Source organism: Culex quinquefasciatus, chromosome 2 (assembly GCF_015732765.1).
Source record: "Culex quinquefasciatus strain JHB chromosome 2, VPISU_Cqui_1.0_pri_paternal, whole genome shotgun sequence".
Taxonomy (NCBI): domain Eukaryota; kingdom Metazoa; phylum Arthropoda; class Insecta; order Diptera; family Culicidae; genus Culex; species Culex quinquefasciatus.
The window spans coordinates 220,110,102-220,124,920 of record NC_051862.1 but is presented as its reverse complement, the minus strand read 5'-3'; the positions used below and the strand labels follow the sequence as shown (position 1 = coordinate 220,124,920).

At 41.4% G+C, this 14,819-nt stretch overlaps 2 protein-coding genes across 2 annotated transcripts in view; one reads left to right on the top strand and one right to left on the bottom strand.

Annotated features, from left to right (window-relative positions):
- Positions 1 to 6,075, bottom strand: part of LOC6052980 — a 321,821-nt gene extending 315,746 nt beyond the window's left edge. The window contains exon 1 of the mRNA XM_038253981.1: positions 5,371 to 6,075. The gene's annotated coding sequence lies outside the window, so the exon portion shown is untranslated. The remainder of the gene's footprint in view (positions 1 to 5,370) is intronic.
- A 2,996-nt stretch (positions 6,076 to 9,071) lies between these two features.
- The window catches only part of LOC6035749 (nuclear hormone receptor FTZ-F1 beta), a 41,075-nt gene continuing 35,327 nt past the window's right edge, over positions 9,072 to 14,819 (top strand). Inside the window, 1 exon segment of the mRNA XM_038252179.1 lies at positions 9,072 to 10,455. The gene's annotated coding sequence lies outside the window, so the exon portion shown is untranslated.

Here is a 14,819-nt window from a genome sequence, read left to right as displayed (position 1 = left end):
TCTTCCCCGCGGAACCGAACCGCAGCTAATCATAACCTTCAAATATGCAAAACGAACCAAGCGGGCTAGCCATTAGCCATGTCTGGGAACAGAAATGGACCACGAGCTCGACTTCACTCGACTACAACCGAGATCTGAAAACATCTCCGCGGAAGAACCGTCTGGGTTGCTGTTTACAAACTTTCGAGGTTATGTTGCTTGCGAGAGGGGGCCGGTCCTCGGAACATCTGACCGGTTTTCCCACGCCCTCGTGGAAATTTCATTTAAAAGGGAGGGATGCTGCATCTTCGTCAGCTGATGGGGATGAAAATCGAAGATTTCGCGCATGCGCGCGTTCTGGACGGAAGATTTCTGCATCCGGAAGACAACCGGCAAATTGTCGTCACCAGACAAGGCTACGGGTGCAGATTGAAGGAAATCGATATCGGAGTTGGTCGTCCTTGAAATGCCGGGTTTGGAAGTGTTTTCATTTTTAGAGACTCGAAGTTGTTCGTTGCTCTTCTTAATTTCAGGAGCAAGTTAAAAAAATACCAAAATCTTACAAAAATAAATCAAACATTTACCGAAATCCTGAACTTTTTTTTCCCTTATCTAGAAATAATAAAAAGTAAACTGTTTAAATTTATACAATGAAACACATATTTCGATGTAACTTTACCTAAAGTTAAAATACATAAAAAAAAGTTGGAAAATTTACCATTTCCCGGCGTGCAAATACGCATTTCACAACCTTCCGAATGATTTTGTTTCATAGCAATTACGTAATTTTACACCCACCAGAAACTGAGTAAAATTAAAACAGTGAGGTGAAGTTTTGTCTTTTTCTAACAGGAAAAAAGTGGTAGTTCAACTGCAGCTTGAGACTTAGAAATTTTGCATCAGTTTCATGAAATTTTATGTAAAATTACACGCAGCAATATGTAGCCCATCATTACGGAAAATCTACAGGACCAAATTGTAAAGCTAATATTGTTCTGGGTTGAATCTCGCAAGTTTGAAATAGTTTTCAATGCGCAGAAAAAAATCAGTGAAAAATAAAAATCACTTCTTTCAGGTGCTTTTGCATGTAAAATTTACATTGTAAATTTACAATCGGATTTTGTACTGTGCATGTAATTTAATTTTTATCACACATTAATTTAGGTGAAATCACATAAGAAGAATTGAATTTTCACCATTAAATTTAGAAATCTCTTTTTATAATTGCATTTTTTACTGCGTAGAAAATATTAGTTTATAACTCTTAAAAAATCTTAATAACCACGGGAATCAGGATAATTTTTACACATAACGGTGCACATAAACCAAAGCTTTTGCACCCAGAATTTTGTTACAGACATATTAGTATCTTCAAAACTACGGGAACTATCGATATATTTTTTTTAAATTCATTCGCTTAACTACTATTTCCATAACAATTCACAACTAAATTTGTATATTTTTTATTATCAAATCATTTCAGAATATTTCTTTCAGAATATTTTTGAAAAAGAATTTGATTACAGTAATTATCTAAATAAACTAGCTGTTGATTGGTTTTTTGTCACATTTTTTTTTTATTGTGAGAAAATTAAATTTGTACGAAAAACCGAATTCCATAAATGTAATTTTTTCCTAAATTTACTAGTAATAAATATCAGATCAAGGTTTGAATATTTTAAATGATGATTTGTCAAATATTGTCCTTGTATTTTTGTTGAGGATTTTATAAAAAAAATAAGTTTGCGTGCTTTCCGAGAAAGCTAATATTGAAATCTCATCTAATCTAACACAGACACATCCAGTCTGATGAAAGCATGCTGGAAAGGCTTAGGGCTCGGGGCAAGACAGTGAGCAAGGGAGTTACTCTTGTTACTCTAAGTTCCTCCCGTTTCCTCTACTTTGCTCCCGTTGCTCAGAAATTTTACTTTTGACAGTTTCCCATCTCATTCTTCTTGGTTGCTCTACATTCCTCCCGATTCCTCCCGATTGCTCTCGTTTGCTCTCGGTTGCTCTGGTTGCTTCAGGAGAAATCTCTCTGGAGAGAGCAAACAATGAGAGAAGAGCAAAACAACAAAATGACATTTCGTTGTTTATTTACACATTTTCCAGATTGAGTCGACTCGCTCAAAGAAATTTGTCGAATATTTTCTGTTCCGAGTCTGTTCTTTTAACCCCTGGCCAGGTTGCCTGGCAAGATTGGCCATATTGCACTGGAAGTGTCCCGCGTAGACCGACGGCGGATACAGAATCGATGAAACCTCCGTAAAGAATCTATCGCATCTTCGGTACTTTTAACTCCCGGCGTACGGATATGTAGACGGCAAGAGCGAAAGGCAATCCGACGGTGGCAACGACGGCTACAAAGTCGTCCGTGGCAAGTTGGTGCTGATTGTCGGGTTGGGAAGGAAATAAAATGGCCTCCAGAGGCTGGTCGGTGTCCAGTTCCCGGTCGAAAGTACCGATCCGGAAACTGTTCGGCTATAGCAGCGGGGATTTGAACGAGAAGCAAGTTTCAATAACGTAATGGACAAGAAAAACGTGCTACATTCCAACCGCCAGACCATGTCCGCTCTGGTCAAACTGAGGCGTTGTGTAAGGCACCCTGGTGAATCCCTCAGCATCGAGCTATCACGTTCTGGTGGTTATGTTCGAAATGATGTACATGAGTTGTCGGAGATTTCGCTGCTGGATTTGTGGCGCGGTGTGGCATCCACTAGGGCACCTGGCGTTGTGGGCAATGCCGAGGTCAGCGCGCATCTGGTCCCTACGGTTACGCTCGTTTCCTGCGTACTCGGTCCACGCTCCTTTTCGAACCATAAGTTTCTACCACATGATCGGTCGGGGCTATGATAGAACGATGCTGAAACTCCTTGACAATCTTGATTTTAATCTGGATGTTTTGCTTTACCGCGACTTTTCCCTCAAGCAAATGGCCATTCTTGACGCTTCGGAACAGAGATGGGAATCGACTGTACGGGGCTAAAGGATTAGAGGACGCGATGCTCTTGTACAAAAAAGCAGCTGCTTTGCTGAAGGATTGTGGGTAATTTAACTTTGAGTAGAGAGAGTTCGAGTTTGCACTAGCAAGGCCCAGGCTGGCACGAATCAACAAAACCCCACCCCACCCCTCGGAAAACCAATTTTATTTATCAACACAAGAGTAGAATAATTACATTCGCATTATATTACAACATAATCTGTCAGCATATTACGACGGAAACACGATTTCCAGGTAACCTTTTCCGCCTTCAGCACCTGTGCCCGACCAACGGTGCACTTGTCCTTGGCCTTGGTCAGTACATCGGTTAGTACGGTCATGTCAGTTCAGTTCACTCAGATGTCCAAGGGAGTCAGTAGCTCCTGATATTGATGCGCCTCGCTCCATGACCGTTCCAACCTTGTGTTCCCGCACGGAACCAGATTCCCAAGCATGATCTGGCGGAGGAGGAAGATAAAAAAAAATTAGATGAGCAATGCTCGAGTAAAATTGTGCGAAAGTTCCCCAGCCCGGTTGAAAATTCCTCCTTAATACTTACCAGAACTTGATGCTTAGATGCAGCGGGTTGCCGAGCAAGACTTTCCGGCATTAGCAGCACTTTTTTCAATGTTTTATTAACAAAAACAAGAAAATAGTGCACTTTTAATAGGCACAATCGAAACGACAAAAACAGAAAGACATCAGATGCGAATGGAGAGAAACGTCAACAATGTCAAAAGTGACATTTCCCAGCAGCCAGAATGGCGTTTCTCTCGTTTCTCTCAATTTCTCTCGTTTCCTCCCGTTTGCTCCCAGAGCAACTCTCGTTTGTTCTGGTTTTTTCACTGTCTTGCCCCGAGGCTTAGGGTTAGATAATACCAAAAGCACAGAGTTTTTTAAGGTCCTATGAACATCTGAAACAATTGTGTTTATAGGAATTAAAAAAAAATCTAGACTCTCCTTGTCAACATTAATAATCGCAGTACACCCGAAAATGTATTGCACAAATGTATATGAAAAGATATCGATTAAAATTTTGTAATCTAATGATCCGACCATTTTAATATCAATAATAATGGATTTTGTTATGGCCAGGCCTACTGTGCAAAATAAACTGCAACGATAATTCCTTGAAATCAGGTTAAATTTAACAGAAATTGCCAAACAAGAGCAATTTTTCGTCATTTTTTGTAATAATTGTTATCAAATTCCTTCCCAGATCCTAGTCGTCCAAGGCCAACTCGGATGCAAAACCAGTGAATAATCCACGCGTCATCCCTTCGATGACCGGCAAATCAACGCCAACGTTGATCGCCGTTCGTTCAAAGTCGATTCTTTTTTTCGCAAAGCCTTCTGAGAGATTTGTACACCCCGCTAAACGTTGTCCACCAACCTGTAGCAACACACCGCGTTGCGTTGCGGGTACCAAAATGCGCAATCAGCTTCTGGTTGTCGGTGTATGGGTGAAGTAAGTAGCAATGTGGTGTCTTGTTAAGTGCGCGAATGTGCGGGTATTGTGTTGTTTTTTTTTGCACATAATTTTTGGTGAAGGCCTCCCCCCTTGTATTCATCATTATTTTGTTCGGGCGATTGGCCGCCGATCGCTCATAAATTGTTCAATAGAGGAAAGTTTACGTACGGGGCTCACACAGCATTACAATACCTGTTTTGGGAGTGCGAGTACAAACCACCTTTTAAGACTTAAGTCTCGCTTTTTTTGGTGTGTTTGTTGTGTCGAATCAAAGTTCAATTCGACGCGGTTATTTTGGTTGTTTCTCAAGCCTTAAAGTTACGCAATGTCGACTGACTTTCTTCGGTATAAAGTTGCGTTATCTCTGCAGGACAGGAAACGTTAGAAGCTTCACGATGTTAAAACTTGCACCCAATTTTGAGTGTGTTTATTCTTTCGACACATCCTCTCGGTCAACCACAAAACACCAATACACACAGCAGGCGCGCAGCACACTTCTTTTTCTTCCTTCAACTCCACTTGCGAAGGCAGAGCCTGCTGCTGAAACACCACACAAACAACTCCACCAACCACTCTTCTAGTGATTCTTATTCTTCCAGCAACTTCAGCGACGGAACAAAAACACAGAGTGCCATGCACCACCAACACTTGGACACTTGATCCAAGTAGACTTTGGACGAGATTAAAACTTCTTGCATACGCTGGTTGTTGTTATCAGGTCGTCCTGGCAGGCCGTGACTACTCCAGTCTGCGACTGGAGAACACTTGAGTGTTGGCCAAGGCCAACTTGGACTCCATATTTGGAATTGACACCGGCCTTCGACCCTTTAAAAGGCAGCTCAACAAGAACTCTAACAAACTAATCAACTAGTAGAACCATTAGCTTGCTGTTTTAACCCTTAATCTAGCAGAAAACAATAATCTTCAAACGAATCATTACATTCAATTGCCGTTCTGATGTGCTGCTACAGTCGTCGATGTCAAGGTGCAGAAATCGTCGTCGTCGTCGTCGAAGTTGGCGCAGAGCGATTCTTCTCCTCTCGGCAGCAGTCGTCGTCGTCGCCGCCGACTTGGACCGGAGACCTTGGCGCGGTGAAGATTCTTCTGACTTCGGCGCTACTGGAACGTGGAATTCTACGTCCGTTCGCGATCAAGAATGTTTTGCACGCAGTACGCAAATACACTCTCACACGTATACACAAAGACTACTTCGATCGTGTGTACTATCTCTCTCTGGAAGTTGAACGTGTTCAACTTGCTAACTTCGCGAGCGATACCTCAAACTTCTTCCTCAGTACTTTATGTAAAACTACAAAATCACACGCGTAAAACTACGTCACTCGCGAATCAAACAAAACACGAAATTTAAAGCAATAAAACACCGTCCAAAAATCTCTCCGAGATATTGCAACTCCTCAACCTTCTTCTTCTTCGTCGTCGTCGTCTCTTTCAAGCCACGACGCGCGTAGAACACCAGCAAGAAGAAGAAACAACAACCGTAACTCCACACACTGTTTTTCTTCTTTTCCCGTGCACACACTTTACTGTGTCTGCTCTCTTCGGTGAGTCTTGTGAGTTAGGGCGCGCGCGAATCCAAGCTACACATGAGTTTCGAACAACGGCACGCAAACAACTGATGGGTGTAGTGGACGAAGCAGGCAGCGGCCGACGACGACTAGCGGATTGGACATCGTAGTGTGCGTGGCGGCCGGATGCAAACTTGACGAAAGGCCGCCACGGTTGGTGAAGGCGGGTAGGGTGGTTTGAAATAGAGTTATCTACGTGCGCATGTATTGCGTGTACGTACACGAAAAAGATTGAGGTTAAATTTTGTACCAGCCAGCAAAACAAATGGCGTGCTAGTGTGCGTGAGAGCGGGCTTAGATAACTCTATTTATGATAGGGGGAGGTAATTTTGAGAAAATTTTTATCTAAGAGATTGTTTTGAAATCACAAGAATCATCTATTTATGACATTCAAAAAATCAGCACCATAAGAAGAATGCACCGCCCTAACATTTACCCGGTGTATGTGTTTCACAAATCAGGCACGCACACAGCAAGATTCAAAATGATGAATGAAGTTTGGTAGTACTCGTAACGAGCGGTAGAGGCGTGACCGTTAGCTTTCGTTCAGTTGAACGAGGGGTGCTTTTCATTCAGAAATTGCAAGCTTTTATTTGGATTTCATTCTATTTTGGGCTGATGCAAATCTAGAAGTTTTTTTTAAACGTATGAAAATCAATAGCTTACAGCTCGGATTAGTTTTCAAAAAGCCGTAAGAGCCATTGGTAAACAAAGACCTTTTTGCATCGATATTCGACCTACTTACGAAAAACTAATATCAAAAATGCTCGAGATTGTTCATCTACACGTCCTTCAAGTGCTTCAAACATAAAATAAATATAATTTTGTTTCATTTTCGAGAAAAACAAAAAATAGTGTCAGAGGTCACGATGGCTCTTACGGCTTTTTAAAAACTCACTCACTTCTTGATTTATTTTTTTTTTCAAAATTTTTGCGAATCATCACACTGATCAGGAAACTTCCAAGAGGAACACAAACCTTTTTAAATTTTTTCATCGGCCTTATTTTGTTCATTTTAACTAAGAAACTCAAACTTACAAATGTTTACAGGTTACAATAACCTGAAAAAATTACTTAATATATATTTTTTTAATATGTTGTTAAAAAAAATGATGAAACTTTGATTTAAAAAAAAAAACTAGTTTAAATCAGCCTTCATTTTAAAAATCGACGATATTTTGGCAACTATTGGATTGATTTTCAATGCTTAAAATTGAAATCCATATGATTTTTTTTGCTTTGAATTTCCATTCTTTAAAATAAAATATTAAATCGAGGCTATCATTTTAAATAAAAACATGACAAACTAGTTTGAGAGATTTTATATGTTTGAATTCTCCTGAAATTTGAACATTTGATTTTTCAACTATGACATTTTTGAATCAAAACTAAAATTTCAAAAGGGCCAAACATTCAATATGAGGGTAGGGTAGTCATCAATGAGATACTTTTGGTTTTTCACTTTCTATGATTATTGTGTTTTTTCATCAGCATGTTTAAATGAGCTTTTTGTTGCATTGTCAACTTGAAACTTTAATTAACACAAGTTATTCTAAAAGGTTTTATTTTTGATAAAATAAAATTAAACTCAAAAAACGTGCCAAAAAGCACATTCAATTCATGTTTTGAAAAAGTTTCATTGATTTTTTTAATGAAGAAAAATCAAAGTGTCTCGTTGTTACCCATGGGCTGTAAATAGTGATCAACTTCAAACTTTCTTTGGCAATCTTGATATCACTTTATCAAAAAATCTGTATACTTTTCGATTGCAAATTAAATTTTACTTATAAATATGAAGTCAAACAAATTTTATGTATGAAATTTCGATTTTTCCAAGAAATCACTATTTTTCCAAAAATGCTTAACTCGGCGGCAAATATTGACCATACTTCTAAGGCTCAAAAGTTGCGGTTTTTTCTCATCTAAAACGAATTAAAAAATTTCAAAAATAAAAAATGTGGATTTTGGGAAATTCCTATTTTATCTGAATAGTCCTCATCAATACTACTCAAGTTCTCTAAAACTGGTTACAATTATTCACATTCACTAAAACAGATCAGGAGTCAAAGAGGCAAGTTAATTAAAAATTTAAAAGAAAACCTTACTAATGAAATGCATGCACTGTTTTATATTTTATTTATTTTTTAAATAATGCAATTAAAAATATTAAAATCTTATGAATTTTGGAGTTTCAATTTCTTTTACATTATGGTTGTTTAAGTTTTTTTCTTTTATCAAAATTTTGAGTGTTTCCATGCCTCAAATATTTTTAAAAAAAGTTTTTTGTATACTACAATTTTACTAGAAGCTTTTTTTTAAATTTATATATAGAAATTATGCCCGGCGTAGATGTCAACTTTTTCATAAACAATTTTCGCAATCATTTTTTGGGTGAGAAATTCGTATTTTATCAGAATGCCAAACTAGATTTTTCAGTAAGAAAATTGTGGATTTATATGTTTTTTCCCCGAATCACAAAAAGTTGGCGAAAAAAAAAGACAGATGAATTTCATCTGTCAAAATGTATTTTGAACAGGAAATCAACCACTCAAATTTGACTAAATGAAGTCGTAGAACTCGAATTTGATTTAAAAGCGAGAAAACAAAGATTAATGAAAAATATGTTTTTGTTCATGATTTGATAATCCGACGTTCGAAAAACATTATTAAACTTTCGATAACTGAACTCTCCACAGAAATAAATTTAAAAAAATGGATGTTTTTTTTATCGTTGAAAATTTTACAATATCCTTCACTTTTTTTTTCTTGTGTGAATAATAATTCTTGCAGACTTTAAAGAACGGTGCTTTTTAGTAGCTCCATCTATCGCTGAGCTCATTCTTGCATGCAACAAGCAAACACGTTCACACCTGTACATAACAAAACAAACGCCTGCTAAGAGCTACGATACCGATTTACCATTCGCGCAATGTTTCATTCAAGTTCCAACTCCCCGTTTCGCTCTTCTCTCATGCACCCACTCTCTCTATCTCTCATTAAAAAACGACTGACCAAAGCAGAACCGCGGGGTCCCGTCCGGACGGCGTTGCGGTCGGTCGACGAGTTCAGTTCACGCGCTCGGCGAGAGCGAACGCGTTTCTCGGTTTTATCTTCCGTTCTTCTGTTGTCCCTTGTTGTGTACCAATCATCATTCTCGCAGCACCTTAACACAAGCAAACAACAACAACACCACTCACACACACACTCACGCACGCACACGCGATTTACTTTTGTACGACGGTTTAGAGCAACAGTAGTAGGCGCGCAGCAGTGCGAAAGGTGTTGTGTATTGTGAGTGAGTGACGGCGGCGAGAATCTGTCAAGCTGACACGAAGGAAAGAGCGAGACGGAAGAAATTGGGGAAAAAAGAGAGTGCGCTGTGTTTGTGTATGTTTACTGTTTTTCTATTGGCTGATTTCTGTCTATTGTGCAATTTTTTGCTGAGTTGTTTTCGCTTAGTGTGTGTGTGCGCGACGCTACGTGACACAAACAATACACAACACAGCTACAGAAGCCGCGCGCAACGTGAGACAACAAAAGTAGTCAAGGTCGAGCGCGGTACCACTGTCGAGTGTTTGTGTTATTGTTCATGGGGAATAAGATAACAAAGAGAGTACTAGTACTAAAATCGTTTGATTCTGGAAACAGGTTACTTTGATGAAGGAAGAAGCAAAGATTTTACGTTCTATTGAGTAGTTTTCGGCGATTATTGAAAGGAAAATCCAATCCAAGTTGGCGATTTAAGTTGTGCAAAAGAGCAGATTTTCTGCTTCATCCATTCACCTCGATTTCGAATCCTTCATCTACCTACCACTACATTGACAAAAACAAAAAAAATCATAAGAAAAAATCCAAGCAACCCAAGAAGGTGAAACTCGTCGTCGTCGTCGGCTGGAGACAAACATCGGAAAGGTGTTGTGTGTGCAGAGCAAAGCAGAGAAGGTCGTCGCGCGGCTTGCTCCGATCGGCACTCTCGCGAAGCGAGAGAAAGAGCAAAGAAAGGAAAGGAGATCGGAAAACACAACAAAAGCCTGCTTCGTCGAATGTTGTGCAAATCGCATAAATGTGTGAAAGGAAGAAGCTGACCGACCGCACCAGCAGTGGATTAGCAGCATAAACGTCGTACGTGTGTTTTGTGTGTCCAGAAAAGCAGAAGTAAACACGCACACTTACCTGTCTGCTGTCTCTCTCGTTTGTTCTCTTTCTGTGGTGAATGTTTTTGTAATGATGATGATGATGATGCAGTGAGTGTATTCTCTCCGCTGAATGTTATTGCCGAAGAGGAAGGTCCCGTGTGATTGTAGTGGTAAAAGCCAGCAGTGTCAATAAACTCTGGTGGAGCGCGTTTGCGCTGGTGAAAAGAAGCAACAGAAAGAGTTGGATAAAAGTTGGAACCTTGCTTTCCTTCGGGACCACCGACACACCGCCGAAAACGAAATGTAAGTTTTGGGCTCCCCATCGCCTGGTTTGTTTGTATTGGTGAGGGGGTTTGGAGTTTTATGAGCTTTCTGCTGTTTCCCACTCGGAAATGCGGAGTAGGCGATGCTTTGTGTGGCTCCATTGGATCAAAGTAATCATTTTTTATAACTTCCGAATGTGGGTTTCTGTTGGAAATATCACACTTGATAAATACTCCAGATATATTTTTCAAAATGGAGTTTGAAATAATTAAGACAGTAAATTCCATCTAGACTTGCCAAGTCAACCCAAAGTAATAGTAACAATGCATTTTGTGTTTGAAAAACGTTTGTAATTTTTGGCAATTTTTATTTATTTTTGGTACTTAAAGTAGACGTCGGTGTTACCTTTCTCATGTTAGAACGACAAACACTCAGACCTTAACTTCAGGACATTTAGAATGTTTCAGGACATCACATAGTTGATCTAGTTATATTTTGAAGCTTTGCCAGTATGCTCAAGGTTCTTCAGAAGTTGACCTCTCTTTTGTTATGGAGGTTAACTCACAATTTTTAACTCCAGGAGGTTACGCATAGTCCAAGGTCATCTAAACATGCTTAAAAAGTACGCAGCGATTCTATACTGAATGTACCCGTAGTTGTATGTCGGTGGATATTTTCAGTGTCCGTAGTTGAGCTATTGGATGCTTGAAAGAAACGAGCCTGTCCAGTCTCTTCCATTTTGCTAATCGATGACCTAGGAAAGCAGACCTTCACCGTCAAGAACTACCGCTTTTCAAGAATCACCATCGTGCCAAACCAGTCACTCCGCAAAAGATAACGGATTCTTGCCTCCCTTGGACCCTCATTGACGACCCAGACGACGACTGTCAGAAGTCAATCTCCCAAATGGCTTAAGCCCCCTTCTGCAAGTGTCAGCCGGGGCAGCCCATTTGATTGATTTCTGTCGTGACCCCTTTTCTTTTTTGCGCCATGCCAATTGGCCGATTGGTTTTGGCAAGCCAGAACTCTCAACGTCCACGTTTCGACGAGTGGATTGACAGCGCCGCCGCAGCAGAGAGGTGATCTGGTTCGTGCACGATCAGCAGCAGAACATGGCGGTTGAGCCGGTTATTGCCGATCTCTCGAACTCGTTCTGGCTCGGGTTGGCGGTCAACGAGATGCATTTGAAAAAAGGCTTTGAGAAGCTAATGGACCGTAACTTGGTGGGGGGGACTTGGTGGAACGGAAAGGGGGGGGGGGGAGCTAATTGCATATGCGCGCGCGGCACAACGATCGAAGATGTGACCTTCGAGTGGACAGGTTTAGAAAGTTTCCGACGCGATCGAGTGGAAGCAGCGTTGACTTCGAGGAGTGGTGTCGAACACCTTGAGCTGGTTTCCAAGTTGCGATTCTGCATTTTGTGCACCCCAAGAGTTGGTAGAATAAAGTCTCCAAAGAAAGGGTGTCGCGATCACCAATCTGGACATAGAAGTCGACCAAGATCAAACATGGCGTGCTGCGGTGGAGACCAAAACTTGGGGCCATAGACAAAAGAAGCTCCCCATCGCACCAACACACGTGTGTGCAAGTAGGCCTTGTGTCACACAATGTCACGATCATCACTCTCTCACGCACACGATCGCGAAGGTCATCTCTTTGTACTTCCTCTTTCTCTCTTTCACACCAACACACACACAGCTGAAGTCGCGATCGTCGTCGTCAACGCTGCGGTGTCTCACCTTACGTCCTTCAACATGGCCTCGCCGTTGCATGCGAGCATGTGTTGGTGGCGATCGCGAGGCCAAGCGATCGTTTTTTATTACCTTGGATGTGTGGTTTAACGACAAACAAGAACAACATGAAGACACAGCGACCGTCGACCCTATTTCGGGTTTCGCCGTCGGCCGACGGCGGTCGACGACATTTCAATGACCTTGAACTTTGCGTGATCTTCTCTCGCCGTGTTGTTGTCTCGAGGTTGTTGGTGGAATTGAACCTTGGACGGAAGGCGCGCGATCGTGATCGCTGCGTACGCGACGAAGCATAAATTCTATAAAAAGATGAATCATAGTTGGCCAAGGTTGCCGCGGCGAAGATCGCCGCCGAGTAGGCGGTTATTGTAGAGGAGAAACAAAAAAATTGTAAGGAACGAAAATGATGATGATTACGAGGCGAAAAAAGAACACCTCAAATCCGAGCAGGCGAGCATATCTTCACATTTTCCAACGAGAATAAACATCGAAGCACACACGAAACCTAAACAAAAGAACGGAAACTCGCACACATACACTGAGAGAAAAAAAAAAGACTCAGAACACGCGAAACAACCTTGAAGGACTTTGGCTTTTGGATGATGATTCTAACAAGAAGGCGATTGTGTGTACGTACGCCAGAGAACAGAACAAACGAAGCGAAATATAATAAGCCAACTTTGAGCAACCACACACATGACTCAAACAAAAAATATAGACGAAAAAAAAAACAGGAATCTGCTAGAATCATCAGGTGGTGGTGGCGGTTTCCAGTTTTCGTACAAAAAAGTCGTCGGACTTTTTTTTCGAGAATTTTTTTCGCGATTGTGTGTTGTTTGTGTGGTCGTTTGGTGAAGGTCGTCTACTGGTGGTGGAAGACAAAGTGGTTGCTATTTTTGGGGGTACTGGTTTTATAAGTTCAAAATTTTGATTCATCGAATATAATGAAAGGCCACTTCTTTCACCAAACGCGTTTTTTTATTATAATTATTATTTTTTTATTTTTATTTTTAACCAATTGAATTATATACACAGCAAATAATGTCATGTAAAAGCATGTACATTTCCTTTTAAAGAAAATTTAACATCCCAATGCCCAAGGCATGAGCAGCATGAGCATGAGCATGGTTGACTGCCAATGAGCTGCTACTCCGTTATTGACGGATCAGCTGAAGTTACACAATGAACCAACAGATGAATAGTGGGAGCTAATCATCCTCACTGTATAACCCCTGAAGATCTCTGCTTTAAGTCAATACCGGCGCCCCCCCAAGGAGATGCAGTTCAACAAAGGTAGGAATGTTAGTCCGATAGTTGAAGTTGCAGACTCATCAGACACAGAGTTTGTCGCTCTATACCTGTTGACACCGCATGAGACCGTTGAATCCACAGCATCTCCTTCAAGCATCACGGGAAGTGGGGAATTGTGTTAGTAGGGAAGGAAAGGGAAGGTCAGGATTCATCTTGGTAGATGATATGACCAGAATGTGAAACAATCGTTGCCTTCCGAGCTACGACGCTATGAGAAGGACTTATCAATCGCGTATTGTTTTACTTCTTACCGCCGGCGTGCCAACCGAGCAACGATGCTTTGGGAAGGACTTTCAAAACGAAATGAATTTTGAATTAACGTATTATTCGGTGATGTACAATTTAGGATAGATCAGGATTCATTTTTGTAAGATGATATGACCAAAAAGTGAAACATTATCGCTGCCTACCGAGTTGCGACGCTTTGAGAAGGACTTATCAATTCCTCAATCGCGTATTATGTTTAACTTCTTACCGCCGGCGTGCCATCCGAGCAACGATGCTATGGGATGGGCTTTCAAAACGAAATGAAAATATAACATATAATTCAACGACGCGAATCTCTATTTCAATGCTTTCCCGATCTATTTCTCGCGGGTTCGCGCGCGCCTATTCACACTTCGATCGATCCAACGAACACCACACGACTGATGGCCCAACTTCTCTGGGCACACTGCGACCCCCTTTTCAATGATTTCGAGAACTTTCTACCACTTTCCCGCGGGCTCGCGCGCGTCGATTCACTCTCCGATCGATCCAACGAACACCACACGATGGCCCAACTTCTCTAGGCACACTGCGACTCCTTTTCAATGATTTCGAGAACTTTCTACCACTTTCCCGCGGGCTCGCGCGCGTCGATTCACTCTCCGATCGATCCAACGAACACCACACGACTGATGGCCCAACTTCTCTGGGCACACTGCGACCCCCTTTTCAATGATTTCGAGAACTTTCTACCACTTTCCCGCGGGCTCGCGCGCGTCGATTCACTCTCCGATCGATCCAACGAACACCACACGATGGCCCAACTTCTCTAGGCACACTGCGACTCCCTTTTCAATGATTTCGAGAACTTTCTACCACTTTCCCGCGGGCTCGCGCGCGTCGATTCACTCTCCGATCGATCCAACGAACACCACACGACTGATGGCCCAACTTCTCTGGGCACACTGCGACCCCCTTTTCAATGATTTCGAGAACTTTCTACCACTTTCCCGCGGGCTCGCGCGCGTCGATTCACTCTCCGATCGATCCAACGAACACCACACGATGGCCCAACTTCTCTAGGCACACTGCGACTCCCTTTTCAATGATTTCGAGAACTTTCTACCACTTTCC